Source organism: Gallus gallus, chromosome 6 (assembly GCF_016699485.2).
Source record: "Gallus gallus isolate bGalGal1 chromosome 6, bGalGal1.mat.broiler.GRCg7b, whole genome shotgun sequence".
NCBI classification, from domain to species: domain Eukaryota; kingdom Metazoa; phylum Chordata; class Aves; order Galliformes; family Phasianidae; genus Gallus; species Gallus gallus.
The window spans coordinates 29,715,788-29,737,237 of record NC_052537.1 but is presented as its reverse complement, the minus strand read 5'-3'; the positions used below and the strand labels follow the sequence as shown (position 1 = coordinate 29,737,237).

General features: G+C 36.8%; 1 protein-coding gene across 1 annotated transcript in view; it reads left to right on the top strand.

Moving 5' to 3' along the window:
• HSPA12A (heat shock protein family A (Hsp70) member 12A) overlaps positions 1-21,450 on the top strand; it is an 88,721-nt gene that overhangs the window by 11,169 nt on the left and 56,102 nt on the right. Inside the window, exon 3 of the mRNA XM_025151747.3 lies at positions 7,928-8,039. The gene's annotated coding sequence lies outside the window, so the exon portion shown is untranslated. The remainder of the gene's footprint in view (positions 1-7,927; positions 8,040-21,450) is intronic.

Genomic DNA, 21,450 nt, shown 5'->3' with positions numbered 1-21,450 from the left:
TTTCTACTTCTATGGTACAAGTCTTTTCTTTATTATTGATGTAAATTAACAATTTCCATCAAAACATCCTAGCTAACTCTAAGAAACAGACAGAAAAAGCCTTTAATATGTTTAAGGTTTTATTTCATTACTACTGTAGTAAGAGCAGTAGAAAACACTGCTGTTAAACTACAAGAAAAGAAATAAGCTAAATAAAGTTCTCCTTTGACCTTACCTGTCTTTTAGTAGCAAACTGACCATATTCATACGTGGCCACACTCTTTTGATAGTTGGCCAGTCCTAGGTGTCTCAACATCAAACAACTGTAAAATCAGGTCATCGGTATATTGGGGGATTGGCTTTTTTAATTGAGTGTCTTCACCTGATTACTCAATAGCACTTAAACTTCTGCTGAGTTATGTTAGTTTCTGTTAACTGGAAAAAATATCCCTTTATTTTAAAGCATGAACATGTTGCTGGCCATTGTATAAGTAACTCAGGATTTTAAAATGCTTTACCAGATAATGGCAAAAAGCATTAAACGTGATTAAAGTGGTAAAAATTTAATAGATTTCTTTCTGTTTTCCGTATAGGAAGAATCTGATAATGAGATGAGGTTCATTTTTTCAGACCTTATAACTAGGTTTCAGACATCTCAGTTTAAACAGATGAATTGAACTAATTCCTATTCACATAAAAGTCACTGTGCAAGAATTGCTTTGATTTTGTTGGGATGAAACTGCAGTTGAGGTAAAAGGTAGCACTTGGATGGTAACAGACAACTGCTTAATAATGCTCAATGATAATGGCAGCAAACAACAAGGGAAATTATAAATTGCTGAATTGCTGTAGTCATACTGTAATATTAGATTTTTATTTTTATTTTTACAAAAAGAAAAAGAAATTCAGCTCTGGGGAAAACAAATACACTTCTGTTGTATTTAGCGAAATTGAAGCTATGAAAGAGTATAAAATTAGAACTGACAGCCAGCAAGCAGTTACACTATAAGAGCATGAACAATTGAAGTGTAATTCCAATATTTTATTAAATACTTGTTTTCAGTGAGGACAACTGTTAGAGCAGCACAGCATCCCAAGCTGGGAGTCCTAAAAGTTTTGTTATGCAGTTTAAGACACGTTAGTCCACACCTTGTCTGATCTACTTCCTGGATCTGCACTGTACATCTAACTTATACTATATTGGCACAAGATGAATTTGGCATGCAAGACTGTTACTGTCTAGATAGCAAGTCTACAGGGTATTTTCCAGAGAAGATAGTTTTTTTCCTTCTTTTTGATGTGATTTTTCGTAGTTATGCTTCTTATAAGTGTAGGGGTGTTTTGTTGATACTTGGAATCAAATAACATGAAGCATAATAATTTCCTTTGTTCTAAAATAGTTCTAGCCTTCTTTTTTAAAATTTACTCTTTTTGGAAAGCTGGTAAAAATGACAGAAAACAGACTGTCACTGGCAGATAGTTTCAGTGGGAGCATTATGATTATGCAGGTGTGCTCTGGTGATATCAAAAATACCAATCACCAATTTGATAATATTCAATCATTGTATTCTGCATTCTGTCTTCTGTTTTCTTGTGTAGTTTTTCTTAATGGCTACTACCATACAATACACAGATTGTAATTAGGTTTCAGAAATACATGTATATCTGAAAGAGTAGATAATTGGCTTCTGTTGCCTGGAAAAAATACTTTGTGTAATAACATACAAATCGTAGTAATGTACATATCAAACATAAATTTTTAACATCTTAAAGTGCAGTTCCTGAAAAGCTAGCACTTATAAGAAGTTGTTCAAGTGAAGAAAACAATAATAACATGTAGAGCACAATAAAGATATTGATGTTTTCTGAAGTTACTGAAATCCATCCTTTATCCCTGTTTTACTGTACTTATGTATTGCATCACATCAAATAGACTCCCATACGTGTATAATTCATGAATCTTAAGAGGGATACATGGAAAAGGCATGCCTTCTCTACAGACACATTTCTCCTTCTCTTCAGTGTCCTGGGAATCTGCCCAGAAATTCCTGCTGGATACTCCAAGGGTTATATTAAACTGCAGTGTGCAGCCTTGTAGCTTATCATTGTAAAATAGACAAAGTGAATTGAACCAAGGAGAAAGAATGAGGTTTGGCTCTGAATTTCTTCTCCATTTGTGAGATTTGGAAATGTTTCTTTATCTGTTTGCTCATTAAGCATAAACTGGATACCCATGCTGAATATTCACATTGTAGAAGTTCCGTTATTTCCTTTCTTTATGACTAACTGGTTCGTGTGTGTGTTTTTCTAAGACGGTCTTTCATTATTTGTTATTGTTTAAAATTATCAATGTGTTCTTGCACAGATGAAGAATAATTCCATTCACTGAAATGTGAATCTGTGAGGAAGTTTTTATTTACTCAGTCTGACCAACAACAAGAAGAGAGTCCATGCACAAATAGGAGATGTTGTGCTCTTCTGCAGAAATCTTCACTGCTCAGAGCAATTGATCTTGCTTCCGGAAGATAGATCTTGGTGATGCTCAGAACTGAAACTTATTTTAGACTCTAGCTGCCTGCTAGGAATAGTCGTGGCCTTGGAGATACAGTGTGTGCCAGCAGTCCTTCCTCCTGTCTCCAACTTGCACGTTAGAGGAGCTTAGCAGCAGTCACCTTCTTAATGGAGTCTTCTTAATTCATGTGCAGATTCGGGCAGGAACAAGCTGCGAGTCTTGGTCAATGACCCATGAATCCAGTGAAGATTCACCCAATGACCTGCAGTTAGTGATAATTCAAGGCTCTAATGAATCTATATTTTTCCACTCTTTTCATGTTTTCAATCTTTTATTTCTATCTTCATATCAGATCAGTAGAATCCATCTGTTAAAGCTAAATACAGTGACATGAGGTCTGAAAGGGTCAGGAGCAGAAGAGATTTCTTTCCTCCAGATGGAAGCTTTAAAACAACAGGGAATAATTACATATAAATGCAAGAATGCTCAGGTAACTGATCGGATTTTATCTGCCTGATCCTTACATGATGCGAATAGTAGATCGACCTGTCCCTGAACTCTCCTGGCAGCTTCACGGAATGACTTAAACGAGATCAGCTAAAACGATTATGCTAGATGGGTTTTAATGATTTGTCAAACCAATTCATCAGCTTGTTCCTCATTGGTACTTTCATTCCATCACGATACACAGGCTGGCTATACGGACTGATTGCATCTTGTCAACAGAACAATTTAAAATTCTGGTGGCACTGTTTTTGACTTTAAATGGGAAGTTCCTTCAGGAGATACCTATGCGTAGGACACTCATACTGTGATCCAGCAGCAATAGACAGTAACAGTGAAGTTACCGGAATTCTCAGCTTCCTACAAATGAGATTTTGGCAGTAAAGATAGTTAAAAAGGAAAGTCTGTAATAAAATCAGTCTAAAATATTCCCACTCGGATCTGAAGTATCTGGAAAGACGGGAATGAAAAACCTGGAATGCTTCATCTAAAATTTAGGGGGTCTGTAAGGAAAGAGGATATTCCAACTGAACATAATAGAACAAATTCCAGAATGATTAGAGACTGTGTTGTCTAATTAATTAGCTTTTGTGGTAGTTAATTAAATGGTCAGGAGTAGCATATGAGGTAATAAAGTCTGCTTTTAGTATTTAGCAGAGGCAAAGGTTATTTATAGGGAACTGAGTGATTTAATTCTGTTACATTGCAAAATTTTCATAGACATACATTCATTAATATGTTTTAAGATTTGTAATGTTCTTAAATGGGAGAATAATAGTTCAGCCTGTGAAAGAAAATCTTATCATTAGTACTTGGGCAAAACTACTGTATATAGACACGTGTTCTCATTTACTTACACAGTTACCTATCCTTGGGGATTAAAATTCTATTTCTCCCCAATAAAATGAACAGGACTTAAACCGAGGCAGAAAACTTCTGTCTCATAAAGAGCAAAGGTAGAAATATTCTTCTATTTTCAGTAACATTCATGTTGTATGTAAAAATAGGTTTTTAAAAAAGGAAGGGGGCAGATTTATCTCTGGGATTGCTTCGTACATTTATGAATCTGAACTTTTGTTTTTTAAAGGGCTTCCTTGATGCTTAAGACTGCAAAGTCAGTATGACTTCTGAATATAAATTGACATAGCATCTCCTGGGCTATTGCAAGATTGCTTGGGATGCCACTGTAAAATCCTCGGGATAAGATTTAAATTTCTTGCCTGAATTCAGTAAGCTGAAACTGCTGTATATTACTGGTAGCATTTTAGATGTCACTGTTGATTAGCTGTCTTTCAGTGTCGATTTTTCCTGAAGACTGCATAACTTCCTTTGAGAGCCATCTTATTTGATAGCAGAAATAGGTACAATGCTCAACAATCCTGGCATCTAAGTTAAGTTTATATGAATTAAAGGAAAGAGGGGGATTCTGAGTTGGGTGTGCTTAGGCCTTAATCATCCTGAAAGCAGCCAGGTCAGATACCTAAAGGCCCCTCCTGTCTACAGAAGGGTCTCTTGCTGTTCAGCAGATTGTACCAGCTTTCAGTGTCTTCATATTTGAACCTGTATGAATTGTACAGCCATCCTGTTGCTCGGACCCAGTTGTGAGTAGGCTGAGTATACTTTGGCAGCCCACATATGGTGCTATAATGTTAGCTTGCTTAATAGGGTTGCACGTCAGGTGCCACACTTGGGTTCTGCAGGGACAGAAGGCAGAGATCTGCAGAGAGAAAACTAGGAAGAAGTGAAACGGATGGAAAGAGTGGACAAGGTGTCTGTTACTTTACAGTGACTTATATCAAATGGGTGAGTGCTGATGGTGATACCAATACTGTACCTTTTCCATACGAACACTTTCCCAAATATGTGTGTTTTATTGTTTTTTTTCCATTTCTCTATCTAGTACAGAAGCTACACAATGTTCCCTTTTCACTTACCTATCTTTTTTTTTTCTTTTTCTTTTTTATTGAGGTCTTTTACAGCTTGTGGTAATACATGTCTTTCTTCTTTTTCTATTATTCACAGTTAAAGACTTATGCTGTATCTCCAAATCTTTCTGATAGATTCCATAGAGAAGAAAATGATTCTGGGGGGGAAAACAAACAAACAAACAAAAACTTGAATGCATTTTTTGAAAAATATTAGGACTTTAAACTACCTTAAAACTCCCTGCAGGTTTAATGAGAGTGCTTGTTAAATTTTCAAGATACAGAAGAACAATTTGCTAAACAAAATCCCTGCTATCGTACCTTGGTTGCCTGTCTTTTTCTTTTTTTTTTCTTTTAAACTTCAGAATAAATGAAAAAATTGATCTGTATGGTCACTGAAACATTAAATTGTCTTATCTGTCACTTGTTCAACATTGGCTTCTTAAAAGGGAAAACAACAATCACAATCAGCAGTTTCGCAGTGCCTAGTAGAAAATAGAAGCTATAAATGGACAGATGAATTATGTGCTTCCAGTGGTTTTCAAGGGAAGCATTTACTGAGGGAGAAAATTGTTTTAATCTTATAACAACTAAGGAGCGTGGAGTTTGTAAAAACATGGAACACCTACACATAAACTTAATTTTTGTTGCATAGGAACATATACAAAGTAGCTTTCAACAAAAATGGCTGGGAAACAAGCTCTTTCATTGTTCAATATGTTATTTTATATCTTTAACAAATCTCTGTGAAGAACTTAGGGAAACCTAAACGCAGTGGGTCAGTTGAGTATTCAGCTTTAACAGTATTGAAGAAAAAAAAACATAGGAGTGAATCTTCTTTTAAAATGGAAATAAGTAGAAATTTGGGTCATGTGGTGTGAGTCTTTTCTTTCCTTATTTTGAAAGACTGGAGGAAAGAGGAAGCTAGAATCAAACCCAAACAAAGAACAGCCTCTGCAGTCTTGTTTTCTATTTTCCTGGCCTGTGCATTTGTAGATTCTGTGAAGATAAACTAAGAAAATGCAGATTTGCAAACCTGCCACTAGGAGGCATTTGATTAATTAATCCTGGCCATTTGAACACCCTCTCCCTCCTTCTCTTGTCCGACTGTTTTGCATTCAGCGACAGAATGGAACCACATAAATTCTGGGGAGGGGAAAAGTCAGGAAGCTATCAGGAATGAAATTCTCTCTCTCTCTCTCTCTCTCTCTCTCTCTCTCTCTTTTCTCAGAGAGATTAAGTAAATAAAGTCATATGTATCCAAAATAAATAATATAAATTATATGTTATAAACACAGAAATATTATCTCTGAGTCCTGTGTTATGATGTGATTGTAACAAGAATCATAATTTGTTTCATAAAATTAAGATGTTTTTTGACTGAAAATCTAGATGCCAGGTAAGATGAAGTAGAGTTATCCTTTATATCATTATTGGAATGTACTTCCAAGTGTAACCATGGGATTTTCTTATGGTTTCCCTCTGTGCGGGAGTGAAAGAACCGCTTAACTTTCAAGAAATACTGAGTAAAAAGAAGGAAGATAAGGACTGATAAGTGAGGATGTGCCTTTGTTTTCAGTTCTAAAGTGTGTAGAACAGGGGGCAGAAAAGGCATACCTTTTGTACAAAACACTGATGAGTGTAGGAGCTAGTTTCTCTGTAAAAAAAATAAAAATAAAAATTCATTCCAAGTGGAAACCTGTGGATGCATTACTCTGAGATGAGTTGGAAATGTCAATCCCATCCCTTTTTGTGTAAGATCCACTATTGGTAGAGCTGTGATCAAAACCTAAGCCAGCAGAAGTGAATTGGTGGGAATTATTTCTAGAAAGGTGGTTTTGTTATGGAGATCTCATTAAGGATTCCTAAGCCTTTCTTGCACTCAAAGGTACAACATTAGGTATAGCCAAGGTGCCAAGCTGGTTCCCATCTGGTTTGTTTTGATGGAGATGAGTACAGCCTGAGGTACAATTATTTTGAAGACTGACTACAGTTTTGTAAGGGTTAGTGAAACAAGCTGATGGTGAAGTGCAAAATATTTGTGTTGTTCCAAATGCAGTGAGTGGAATATTATAGGTGGAATGTGACAAATAAAAACAAGGTGTTAAAGCAACAGGAAAGCTCAACTTGTATGGTGGAAACTGATAACAAGGGGCTCAGACCTAGTGTGGAACTTAAACAGCTGTTTTTACTTAAGGATTTCTGGGTTCATTTGACTACATGCAAAGAGAAGGGTTGTCTCTGCATGGGACAGATTTTATTTCACTTTGATCAGAAATAGCAGTCACCAAGGTTTGCTCAGACTTCTGTATCTAAAGAAGAAAGTGCATGAAGAAAGCAGATAAGCGTTCTATTCTACAGAATGGCATGATTACCGTTAGAAGCTTCAACATGGGGCTTATTGGTGACTTCTCTGAATTCTTGTACAGTTTGTAAGTAGACTTGCATTTTGTTTAAAAGATTCTGGCATGAATTAGTACTTCAGATTTTAAATAGCACATCTGCTTGGGATTTGTCCACTCACATACAAAACAGCATTTTAATTTTATTTGATTACTTGGGATAATATGGACTGTATATCATTCCTTTTGCTTTTGTGTTTGTGTCTGTAGATGTAGTGAAATAAAAAAATACATTAAGATATTCTAGCCTAGCAGTTGCTAAGAGTTCAGCACATAAAGAACAAATGCAATTGCATACTACTTTTAGAGAGCCAGTGCAGTAGGAATGACTGATCTGTTCAATCAGAAATCTGTGGTTTTCATTTATAGTGAGAGATAAAGTAGTTAATGCCTTAAAGAATGTCTGTGTTCCACTAGCAAACAAATTTTGGTTCTCAGTGGAGATTCTGCCAAATGAAATCATTCCATTAAATAAACAATGAGATCCTAATTATTGTAAATGTATAACTTATCCAATTTTTTTTCAGCCTTGTTTTGCTGGACTTTTTTGGCTATATTTGTGTGGAAAATTATTATCCTAATGTATTATCCCTTTGTTTATACAGAGTTATTCCATGGGACTCCTACAGAAGATCACGTGCATCAGAGAAAGCTTGCAGCATCCATCAGTGTGGAATGGATGGTACACGTGACCATATGGAGGCTCTCTGCATAGAGGTATTCCTTGGTTCTTAGTTTTCCTTAATGTAGTTCTAAAGGTGATGAAAAGTCAGACCAGAGATAGAAATGTTAGAAATAACAAAAATTGTGCCTGCAGTGAAAAGCAGTGGGGAGTATGGTGATGAGGAAGGGAGGTAAACATATGGAATAATCTAGAAAATTAGAGTTTGTAAATAGCTGCAGCCTTGAGGCTTTTAATATGTCACTCACCAACCTTCTCCACTTAGAGGGGCTGAAATGTTTACAGTGCTTTTTTGGGTGGATAATATTTAAGGCCTCAGTCACTTTTTCATTTTAAGCAACTGCATATAAACATGTACTTATGAAATGTAATTTTTGATTGCTACAAAGAGAGACTTGGAAGTAGGCATAAGTCAGTTCATAAGTGTTACCTTCTCCATAAGTACTTCCTTATTACCTTTAGATTCTGTAAAGTGAGGAGAAAGAAAACACCACAGTTCATGTGATTGTATTTCTTTCTTTAAGAGTTGACCAATAGCATATGAGTAAAGGTAACGTCAACAAAATCATTCTTGAGGAAATATTGACCAGATCTTCAATTTCTCATTCTATTGCATTTTGTTGCAAAAATGCAAAACCCTCATGAAGAAAGTCTCTAATCTTCGGACGTGAAATTTCATGTGCTAGGCACCCATTTCTGTGCAAGGTTAGGTGATAAGCATCTGTCTAGTCATCAAAATGCTGAGTCCTGGAGCATTTAGCCTTAAGAAGGGAGCATGCCTTCTAGCAGGGCTCTTGTCAGCACTGGGTCCTGCTAAACACATATTCCACAGCTGCAGTGCCAGTACTATGACCTTTCTTTTGCTCCTTGACCCACACATCAGATGCAGCTGGTCAGATAATCACAGATCAGACTGACCACCTGCGTCTGATGTGTGGGATCCAAAAGTGGGAGAGGGCCATGGCACTGCCGTATAAAAATGTGCAACTCTGGCAGTGACAGAGTGCAATACAAAAGAATGAGTCAGTGCATGAGACTTGACAGGTCTGCTTTATAGCACAGCTGGGGATTCACCAGATCCCACAGCATAGGGAGTGGGAAGGGAAGTGCTTTGTGTGCTGCCAATTCCCCCCTCTTTGCAGAACAATCCTTAGAAGTCTGTTTCTGCCTGCATAACTTACCAGCCTACCTAATGAGATTTGCAGTGCAAATGCCACAGCTAAATTTGTCTTACAGATAGTGAGGAAAGCACTTTAGTCTAAGAAAATATGATTTTTTTTTTTGCCTCTTCCCTATTTATTTCATAGAGAGTTCTTGTTAAGCATTTGGTTTTTGAGTCAATGTTATCAAAGCTACATGTTTTGACAGGTTCTCTCCTGTGTGTGTGTATGTGGAAAGGTTCTTCATGTACCTCATAAGTTAAGAGATATAATTTGAACAGAGAAAATTATGGTTCATAATGCACTCTTGTTAGGTGACATGACTATGCTTAGTCCACTGCAGGACAGCCTACACAGAGAAATGCATATTTCCATATAAATTACAGTATACTGCAGCCAAGAGATCAATTAGAATGTCTGCGACCAAGAACTCTCAAGTGTCTCCATTCAGTCTGCCATTCAAACGAGACGAGAAATGCGTTCAATTGGTGTAAAGAATTTGAACTCTTTCAGGGAATGTGTAGAGACTGCCGGAAAGTGGCATTCCCTGCAGGGTGGGACTTGCAGATTCTGTGAGATCCAGCAGGGAATTTTAAGGGTTCTGTAACCTAACATTTTGTCTCCTGTTGAGAGAACAATTGCAGAACCTGCTGAATATTGTGGAAGAAATTATGATTTTTCATTGGCCAGATACAGCTGACTATGCTGTCTCTGCTATGTGTTTTATTACAACTTGACTGTCTTAAATCTGTGGTATAATTTATTTGAAAAGGGGCTTGGAGGACTTCACAAGTTATGTTGCAGATACAAGTGTTGAAATGCAGGTCTTTTGGAATGAAATATAGTTAAGATATTTCATTCCACAATTTAACGATACACGTTAATGTTTTGATGATTGAGACAGGAAATTCATTCTTAAAAAATCTTGAAAATTTGGAGTTGTATATTTTTAGGGCAGGTGAGTATGATATTGTCTATGCATTTGACAGCTGCCTTGAGGTACTAATTTGACCAGAAGTTGTCAAAAATGGTGCTTAACTATTAAATGCCTGACTTTTACCAGGAAGATCTAAGATCCTTCCTTTTGCCCAGAGCTGTAAAGCTCCCCTTGTCTTTGATAAGGCAGCAGCAGAAGGTAAAAGATGTGACAGCTATTCCAGCTTGGGGATATCCTCACCCTATGAGGAAATAATAGATATGTAATAAAATTTAAATAAGAAAAATACCTCTACTTTTTATTTCTGTCTAATACAGCTATGTAGCAGTTAACAATATGACAAAAATATATTTAAAGTAAAGAAACATTCATATATATTTCAAGAAAATTGTAATGTACTTTTCCTACAGGTTTTTGGTATTTTTGAACTTTATTTTCATCACTGAATGGTTTGAATTTTTTTTTGCTGCATTCTAAGCAAGCACACATCTCCCAGAAGTTACTGAACCTTTATTTTCATGGCTAGCTTTTCCTCTTTAAAAATAGTGTTTGAATGTAGGAAAGATGGTAAACGAAAAGATTTCTGTTAATAAAAAATACTGATTGAGAGAGAACTTTTATTCAGAGGGATGTTTTCTTTCATTCCTGATTTATGAAGTGAATCATAGTATTTCTAGAAGATGTAGAGTTTGCAGACGTTTTCTTTGGGCTCTGAATTAAGTATTCTACATTAATTGCTGTCCCAAAAGGTTTGTAATATTTCAGGATACGTCTTCTCTCTCATTTTGGCATCTGTTCTTTGTGTTGACATGGCTGCAGGGTGTCCAGTTTTGAACAACCTTTTCGATGAGGGGTAGAGGAGCTGTTCTTTGGTAGAAACTGGTTCAGGTTTAATGCTAAGTGCGGGTTTGCAGAGAGAGGACAGGGCCTTGAGCAGTCCACAGGAAGGGTGAGAGACCAGCCAGGTTCCAGGTCCTGATGGATTATAGTGAGCACTCAGCCTTACCAGGAGCTCATGAGGCATAGTTTGCTAGCTTGCCTCTCTTTGTGAGCATGTGGTATGTGTGCTGCTGATCTTTCGCTGTTGTATAGCATCCTGGTTCTTCACCCCTTCCCCACAGAGAGCGGGCTTCAGCTGCAGGATGGCTGATGATACAAAGCAATAGCACGCCCTCGTCTGGATTACTGTGACCAGTTGCAAGCAGTGAGTGCAAAAAGGGATACAGGAAGGGAAACAGCAAACAACAGGGGATGGGTAGGATGGGAAAGACTTCTCAATAAACTGTGTTTCATGGAAAATAATGAAAAGTGTGTAATATGATATATACAATGCATAACATATTGAACAACCTGTGGGATATTCCAGTGTATCTGTCCTCCCAGTATGACAGTGAAGGCTACACTATGAATATGCAGTTTCCTTTCAGTTTTAAAGGTAATGTAAATCTAAATGTGTATATGTATATACAAACTTACACATGTGAGTTTTATACATTTCACTCTATATGTGTGTGTGTATATACATGCCAGGAGGAAAAAAGATTTGATTTTTGATTATTTTGATTTAGAGTAGAAAGATCTGTAATACTGCATTACTAGAACATAATGTAAGTGTGCTAACAATGGGGTCATGAAGATCTTCTCCCATTTACATGCGGTAACAAATACCTAGTATGAGCTTTGAACTCTATCTTCTATAGACAAATTATTCCTTATTTGAAAGTAGAAGACAGAACGTTGCTTAGAGATGCTGCTGCAGTCCTTGTGAATAAAAATAAAACCAGTCTTTTAGTTGCTTCTCATGGTGCAATTGCAGCTATGAGACTATACCTGTGGTAGCCTACCATGTCAGAGCCAAATTCTTAAAAAGGATCATCCTAGATAAAGTGCTATGTATGACTTCTCAATTTCCTGGCTAGTATTGACTTCCTAGTGCTATGAAGCCTGATTAATTATTTTTAAAGCTGGCTTAGCTGTTAAAAACAGCTGATTTTAATTAGCCAGAGGGATATTCAAGTTATTCCTTATTTTCAGTAAGATAACAAAATGTATAATTTATTGATAAGCAGAACTGGTCAATTCAGTATTGTCAGGTGTGCAAAGAATATCGCAGCAGAATACTGGGGTTATAAGAATATAATGATTCCAAGAAAAAAAAAGAGAAGTTGGAAGTGTTTTAAATTAGCAATAATCCACTATTACAGTCAAGGAAACAAAAAACAGTGCATTTTGAAGAAAGTTAATAAAAATATTTAACTCTTTAATTTGAAGAAAGAATCACATTATTTCTTTTCTTCTTAATTGAATGGTGGAACTTCCATGAAAATATAACGTTGGTATATTAATGGCTTTAAAGAAATTAAAACAATGAAAGATTTTGGTACGCGTCCTGGGAGTGTTGCATGGGTGTATTTTAATAGGTATTGTGCTTGGTGAGTTGAACCACACGATGGCGGTGTACTGTTGGATAAAGACAGGAGTCTGCTAAACTAATCTGAAGAACAACCTCACATATTATACTTTTCCATAGTGTTACAGTAACTTTTGTCTTTTAGCATCACGGAATTCTAATTTTAGCATAAGGAGGATTTTCCCAAGGATCTGTTAAATATATCCAGAAATAAACCCTTTGAAAAACAACTCAAGCTTATTTCAAGTAAACCCAAGAGCATACGAAACTGAAGAGGTTACAGCTTCTTCCAGATTCCTAATACCATGACCTTGGGAAAATACGTCATCTCTGAATGCCAAATATAACTTAATGTTTCTAATCCCGATGAAGCCAATATTAAAACTGCTGTACTTAGTGAATTTAGGGCTTGATTAGCCTTATAATTAGGGACAGCAAAGAAAGATCCCAGTTCTTATGTGCGTTGTAAGGAGCACCACAGAATGACCTTTGAAAGGTCACATGGAAAATTCTGGGTCCATATTTGTGTGTCTTTGAAAAGGTGGGCACTCGAGTTTTGTCTGAGGCTGGGGCCTCTCCTAAGGTGGAGAAAGAGACAGCAATTAACTCACTGACAGATAAAAAGAAATAGAGTGTGTGTGAGTGCATGGAATCTGATCTTTCTTTCACATCAATTAATAATAACTGCTAAACAGAATTTTCTAGAAGTTTTTGTATGCGGTCTTTTGTCTTGCTCGTGAACTGCCAAGTCAAGCATGCTCTGCACTGGTCCTGGCTGTTCTTATAGAGGGGAAAAAAAAAAGTGGGAAAAGAAAAACACCCTGCCCCTGTTTGTTTGTTCCAACATAGCATCCGTAATCCACAGCATACCTTTCAAACAATTGCAGAAGCAAAAACGTGACATGTTTTGCCACAGGTGTGGAAATTTTTTGAGACTATTGAGATTATCTTTCTTTAGGAGCCATAAAAGAATACTCACATTGTGGTTTTACAGACAATTCTCTGGGTAGTGATGTTAATTGAAGGACTTGCACAATTGCAGTTAAGTATGTCCAATATTTGCAGTGAATACTGACTTCACCTTGCTGCAACCCATTCAAAACTATACATATACAGACATAAAGCAGCATTGGGCCCATGGGCAATAAGTGCAATAAGACCAGATCTTCCAGCTAGCTGGGTCATGCTGGGTTAGCCGCGGTGTGCCAGGAGAACACAGCAAATGGCATTCTCCTGCCTCTGGCAGCAGGCATGTGACGTGTTCAGATGGAAAGGCTGGATGCTTCTAAACCAGCTGAAAAGGTCACCATGAAGCTCTTCTCTAAGACCAGAAAGTTACTTTCTGTCTGTTACGCCTCTTGATACTCGCCTTTAAGATTTACAATTTTAAGATAATTCCTGGTATTTACTATAAATACTCCTTTTCATCCTTTCATTTTATTACACTTTTAACATTGTAGTAACAATTATCTCACATTACTCTGAATGTGACTCCATATTTCTCATAATCTTGTCAAAGGTTGGTAATGTTGGTTACACCTATGTTTTTTACCCACTGCTTTCTGAAGTAATTAAATATGTACTGCTCAAGCATCTTACTTCTTTTTACTTCTCCCTGAATTCCCTCCAACTTGTCATTAGGCTTTGTTACAATTTGAAAGATTAGCAACAGGGATTTAATCCTTTTCTCAATTTCCAAGTCATCTTAATATAGCTCAACAAATAACATAGGAGAGTGAAAATAGCAGCAGGTCCAGCAAGTGATTAAAAGAGCAGCATGATTCCCAGTAACCTGTAAACTTTTGGGAAATGAGCCAGAAGGGCAGCTAAAAAAAAAATTTAACATCCTGAGAAAACACCAGTGCTAAAGTGCTTCATAACAAGAGAAGAATAAGTAAATAAATAAAAGAGAGAAAAAAAATCCAAAACATTAAGAGTTTTCATTAAAGTAAATCTATGGCACAATTGATATGAAAAGCAAAACGTATATCTGACAGAAGTACAGACACAGTATATTTAAGTGTAGATTTCAGTGATACTATTTCAACTGAGGTTTTCCAAAAGAAGGTGAGAACTTGTGGCTTATCTGTCCCCACATTTCTGAAAATCTTTTCTATATAAATGGGCAATACTCAGCTGTTGATATCAGTTTTAACTGATGTTTGTTTACTCAGAATTGTATATTAGACATATGCAGTTTCCTGGGTTGGCTTAGGAAATGTGAGATTTTTCCCACCCCTGTGGTGCTGGAGACTCTTCTTTCATCCCCTGGTGTTACATAAAAATTGTTCATTGTCTTTTAGAGGTAGAGTTTGGAGGAGGCAAAAACAGAGGGCACCTTCCTGGTGTGTTTCTGAGCTGACACTTCTATTTCAGGGGGAGGATGAGCAGTTTCTGTCCCGCAGGGAAACTGTATCCTTTTTCTTACTTTCCAAGGTCCTATAAACTGCTGGAATATGTAATTAGGATGACAAATTTCTATTACTATCATAATCAAGGGAAACAACGGGATAAAATATCAGTTGTTATAAAAGTATGGCACAAGATAGCACTGCTATAGTTTGTGATAGCCATTCAACATAAGTTTTGACCAAATTTTTGGGTCATATTTTGGTGAGTTGCACTAGATGACCTGTAAGGGTCCCTTCCAACTCAAGTGATCTATGATTCTATATTACATCTTCTATGACACATCTTCTGATTTTCTTTAAACCTAATTCCAGTCTCCTGACACAGTTGCAGCACATAATTGTCTTACATCCTAATGCTGAAAATAAACCAAGAAAAAAAATAGTATCAATAGCTGAATAATTTTAAACAAAAACATTAATCAGTAAGATTTGAAAATGAAGCTGTCAGGACAGATGCTTTTCCATCAGTGTGAGCTACGTGCTGAGCACTGACCATGGATTTCTGCAGTTCCTAAGATCTGAAAATTTTGTCACTGATTGAGTGCTTATAAGTTTTATAGAGAACACTGAACGAGGCTTTGAGACTGCTTCATTTGCACATAAGTAGAAAAGGAAAGCTAAAAATGCAGATTTGCTTTAAAATTCAGGCCTTGGGACAAACAGACTGAACAGTGTGGCATCTTTTCTTGCCCTTGCGAAATGTGGGGACATGGTTTTAAACTTGTTCCCTCTGATCAGTTCAGCTTTTCTTTTAGATCCATGTGATTGTCCTTCCATTTGATCTTGTGTGTAGTTTTGCTTCTGTTTTTAAGACGTGCCCTGTTCATCACCAACACATTGGTTGTTCTTGTTTTGGCTCCTAATTGGATCTGTGGTAATCAAAGTAATATTTATTCTAGAATGTTACTGGGTTCAGGTTTGTCTGTCAAGTCAGCGTACTGTTGTTTTGTAAGAAGTGGATTTCCATTTTGTTCTCACCTGAGTGTGTTTAACTTCCATTGCCTTTAAAGAGGGTCATGCAGGGTAGTCAAAGGACAAAACAAGCGTTGCACAAACAAACTAGATAATGAGAGTGGAGTTTCTGAAGATGATATTGTGCCATTCTGAATATGTCCTTGGGTGTTTCAGAATGCTTAGATAGCAGCAGCCGCCAGGAATGCTTTTATCATCTGTGTTTGCTCAAGAGTCTGCAACCTTTCCTTTCAGATGCTGTCCTTACACAGCTTTCTGTGCCTCTGTCACCTCTGGAGTAGATTAGTGTAGTATGTGCTATCTTGAGTGATGCACTGCAATCACTGGAGACTTTGGCTTCTGTGGAACGTGGCTGCTGTCTTATTTAAAGAGATTGATTCAAGTGTTCAAAGTCCTGAACAGTCTGAATCCAGCATGAATTTGAAATCATCTGTCTGGAGGACTTCAAACTGCAGAAGGTGATGTAACTGCAAGAGCACAGGATTATAGCCTCACCCTTCCCTTCTCTGGACCTCGAGGGAGTTAGATACAAGGTTTAGGGCTCCTTGACCTCATTGGCATGTGTTTAGCTTGCATCTTTTACATATTTGAGCTTTGATCACAGCACATTTTTCTATTCTCATAGGTTCTCCTGAAGAGTTTATTGATTTATGTAGGAAAGATTGAGGAGCTTTTACTGATGAAACTCTGCAAAGAGTTTCATTTGGGCCTTTGTAGCAGAGTTTTATAGGTCATGTCTGCTGGTTTGCGAGGATGGCTGTCAAGAAAACAAGTATGAAATTGTGGTCAAATCTTTTGTCTTGTACTGCAAACCCACATGCCTTTGTTCCCCTTTTGTTACTTTTAAATGTAAATCCACATTTGACTTCAGCTTTGTATCATAAATCTATTTAATTTAGGGGTTTCTGTATATGTACAAATATATGTAATCTGGTATCTTTGCAATACTTAAATGTGTGTTTCAGATTATATTACACTGCAGTCTCAGTGTCCTCAGTAGACCTTTAACATTTGAAATGCTTTACAGGCTTACCATTTTGCTCTTCTGTGACAAATTACATCACTCACATGAAGGTGTTCAAAAGGCCTCTTCCTTCCATATCCCCCTTGCAATAGAAACTTCACATTGTCAGAACACTGTCTGAAAGTAAAGGAAGAAAGGCACCTGTTTCTTCCACTGTTCACATCTGTGGAGCTGGTCACCTTTTTGCTTAAGCACACTCAAAGCATCTGAAAAGATCAGAAGGAGCTAACAATGAAAACATTTATCATTCACTTTAAAAATCCCATTTCAGATCCTAAGGCATCAGCTGGAGCTGAAGCTGCAGGCAGCTTACTAGCTGTAAAGCAATATCAGAATACCAGCCTCTGCCAGTTGGCTATAACCCAGGTACAGAAACATACAGGCTTAAAGATATGCTAACGTATCACTACCAGAGCACAGTAATCACTGAAGAGTGAGCAAGGGCCTAGGGAGAGGCCAGTCCACTGCTGCTAGTGCCCCTGCTTGGCTGCACTGGCTGACTGGGGCTAACAAAATCTGGAGGCATTACAAACCAAAGAGCCTTAACAACGAGGTTCAGCAGTGACTTGAAAGGAACTGTGATAGTGGCTACTCACGTATAATTGTTTGGTCTATAAACTGTAACACATCAGGAAATTATGGCAGGTATCCATGTAAAATTTGTTCTTACCTAAGAGAAAAAATTTCACCTGTAAGTGTAACTGCATCCCTTCTTCATCCATAGTAATTGTATGTCCATAGTAACTCTGAAGCCTTAGAACTGTATGTTCTTGCACTTTCAAATACTTGTAGGAAGTTGCAGTTCTAAAAGAACTATCTCAGACAAACTTAATAATCATTCCAGCAAAAATCCTCACAATTGCAAGCAGAGTATAAAATCTCACAAACGCCCTCAAAATGCATAGATATACAAAAACATTACAGGGTAAAACAGTTGTTCCAATGAGATTGTCAAAGGACCTAAAAATGGAGATAGTTTTCCAGCTGGCTTTGGAAAACATCTTCACAGTTATCTACTGTGATTTTCACAGAAAATTAGGTGCCTGTCTGAACTGGGAAGTCAAAGCACCTGGCTGACTCTGAAGGCTCTGTTAGGTATTTGCTCTTTCAGATGTTGGTCAGCTGCACCTTGGAGAAAGTAGCAGTATGTTAAATTTTTTGAAAATCAAAATCAACCATTCAGAGTTAGAGAGTCTTTCTGAACTACTGTTTTCCTCGGCTTACTTTTGGAGAGATACTGGGTGTTTGCTATACCTATACAGTGCTACAGAAAATGAGTTGTGGATTCCCATGAAACACTGACTGTAAAATACCTTGTTTGAGTTACCTCAGGTACAAAACTGAGATGATGAGAGTCTGCTTTTGCAGTAAACAAACATCTAGCACTGATGTTTGAACACAGAAGGCTGACTGTATTCTGCCATGGCAGTGTTTGGATTGCTTACATGGCTATTGTCTACATAGTCAGTTTACAACTGGAAATACAATTTTAAATTGTTATTCCAGACTCATTTATCTGCAGAAAATGCCCCTCAGATCTTGCATCAGTGAACAGGAAGACGTATTTGATACAAGCACCCTATTTTCCCTGTAGCTATATACAGTATTTCATGTCTTATTAACATAATATATCCACAGTAAAGTTTATTGGCCTTGACAGATAGCACCTCGGGTGAGAAAAAGGATGACAGAGAAAATTTACTTCTACAGCGTCAGTCTTTCTGGAACTATTCTTGGACAGCTTGACACCAAAGGCTATAAACAGAGACTGGAATCTGAAACTTCTTCTCCATTGACCTTGTTTTAGAAAACACTATTCTTATCTCCTCATGCTTATTTCTCTCTTTCGGCAGACACTCCTCCTGGTATGTTCCTCACCATGTTCTCCTTCTGTTTCTTGAGCAACGCCTTCGTACCCATTGTTTGTTTACTATCTGCTTTTACTGAAGTCATACAATCTGAAGGCCTGCTTTATGCAAGAACAAGAATCACGTTAGTAAGCCATGTGGTACGATGTAGGCTTGTCTCCTCTCTTTCTTTTGCATTTCTTTGGCACAAAGCTTCTTCAGGAGGAGGGTTGGGCCTATGCTGAGCACCACATGAAATTATACTTTATTGGGAGTAGTTTTGTACATTAAAAATTAAAATTGGCTACTCTTTATATTAGTAAAAATGTTACTGCTGTCTAAATAACAGAGCAGTTATATTCAAGCTTAAGGCAAAGGATTGAAAATATAGACACAGCCAAAAATACAGTCCTTTGGAAGAGAGATGTCAAATGGATTTAAACAGTATTTTTACCCATATTTCACTATTTATAAACAGTGTCGAGTACTTCATTTCACATGAAAGTTTAAATACAGCTTTCTTTAGTGATGGTTTTTACATTGGGCTTGCTTACTGTCCACATGACACACTTTTTCTGCTGAACTTTCACTGCCTGTTGTTTTAGAGGCAGGAAGCTTTGGGTGAACAATGATAATCTAAGGTGTAAACGCATTAATAGTCTCTGTGCAATTGATATGTTTGGGTTTCCAAGTGTCCTTGCTGAGATCTGCTGGTGTTGCATTATCCTGAAAACAGTCTTGTCTCCTTCTCAGCATGTTCTGTCCTCATGCTTTCTTAAAAAAATAATCCTATGGTGCGGCAGACCTACTAAAACATCTGAATTTAAACTATGTGAGGTCTGATGATCACAATTTCTGCACAACAGCACAGATTCATGAAGTATGAGCTCAAGAATATCTGCATCAGAAACATTATGTCTGCTGTTATATTGTCTGCAGATATGGGGACAGCTGTCACTTAACTTCAGTGTTTGTTCTAAAATGACTGAAACCAATGAGAGATTTTCCGTTAATTTGAAAAGACTTTAAATCCAGCTGAAAGAAGCTGTGATCATAGTTTGCCACCATGCCTTAAGTACTAAAAGGCAAGGCATACTTTTGTGGTCAGTGAAAATCCTAGTTTTATAAGATACACATGCATGTAGAGTATACTAAAACAACCGGTTCTATTTTTTTCTAAATTGCAATCTTCACAAAGAAATAGAAACCAGATCCAGATCTTTTATTATATCTAATGGGATCAATATTACAGGATTCTTCTTTTGCAATGAAAAAGCAAATTAACATGATTAAAGGATTGTTTCTTTGAGGCATTAGAACAACATTATAGACATTAAGTTTTAAAAAGTGGCATCATTTAGAGCAGAATTAGTTTTTCTCTTGAACCAATTCTTGGTTTATTGAATTACCAGACTGAAGCAGTTTAGCAACAATTTAGCCTAAACACTTACAGGAATGTCAACAACATTCTTTTCTGCTGGCAAAGAAGACTAAAATAATAAATCATTATTGAAAAGACTGAAAGCAAATTCAACAGTCTTATTAAAAGGAAGGATGTTTCTTGCATTGTATGCTCCAGTTTAAAGATTTTGGTGCAGTTAGTTGTACTTAAATGAAAATGGACAAATATCAGTGTTCTCCAACTCACAGCTTTATGTATCTCAAACTCAGTTTTGAATTACCATTTCCGATTTCAATTTCATTCATAATTCAGTGGAGCTCTGCCATCTTTCTTTATCTGTTATTGAATTGTGAAGTCAGAGGCAGACAGTGTTCTTGTTTACATTTGTGTAAATACAGGAAATGGCTTATTTTTGTTTCTATTTTTTATGTAGCCGTTGTAATTATCTCAGCATTTGTTTATAGAAACCGTCTCAGAGATGTTAGTCCTACATAAGTTGAACCATTTTTTCTTAAAAAGAGTCATATCTTCATATTATTATCTAGTTTGAAGATTTAATTGTTCATAGAAATTCTTCAGCTTTGCAGAAATAACGTGACTTACTGATTGGTAGCCTTTATTTTCGCATAGTAGGCTCCCTGCTTAGAAATCTTCAAGAACTGATATTGATATGTTCCTTTAGAAAGAGCTTATAGCAAGTGATAGATTGGTATCATCTTACAGAATTGTCAGCCCTTTAGTGATTAGTGAGAAAAAAAACCATCAGAGTTCTCATCTATCTCATGGTGAGATAAGATATCGAGCAGAAAATCTCACTCTGTTCATTTGGGATGTCATGTACTTTCATTTATGTGTGTGTGCCCCCATTAAAGATTCCAAAAATAGAAGTATACAATCGTTAACAAAGAATATGAAGGGATTAGTGGCACGTTAAGATCTTAAGGCAATATTGATACTACTCAGGATATTGTTCTCTGTAAAGGAGCTATAATAGTTTAGCCTTTTTATTCTGGAGAATATCCTGTGAAACAAAAATGAAATTATATTATATTAATGTACATTACATTTTAAAGATTGAAAGGCCTACCAAAATATGTTTATTATGGTAAAAACTGTGTTTGGTATTCACTGGGCACTTCTTAGGAATGTCAGAGGGATTTTTGTTATTTTTCATTTCCATTCAAGACCTAAAATGTCTGGGTCCTGCTGCCTTGTTAAACTGGAGGTCAGTGGAATTCATTAAGATTTACTCCAGTGAGCAGTCAGTTTCCTCAGCCCTATGA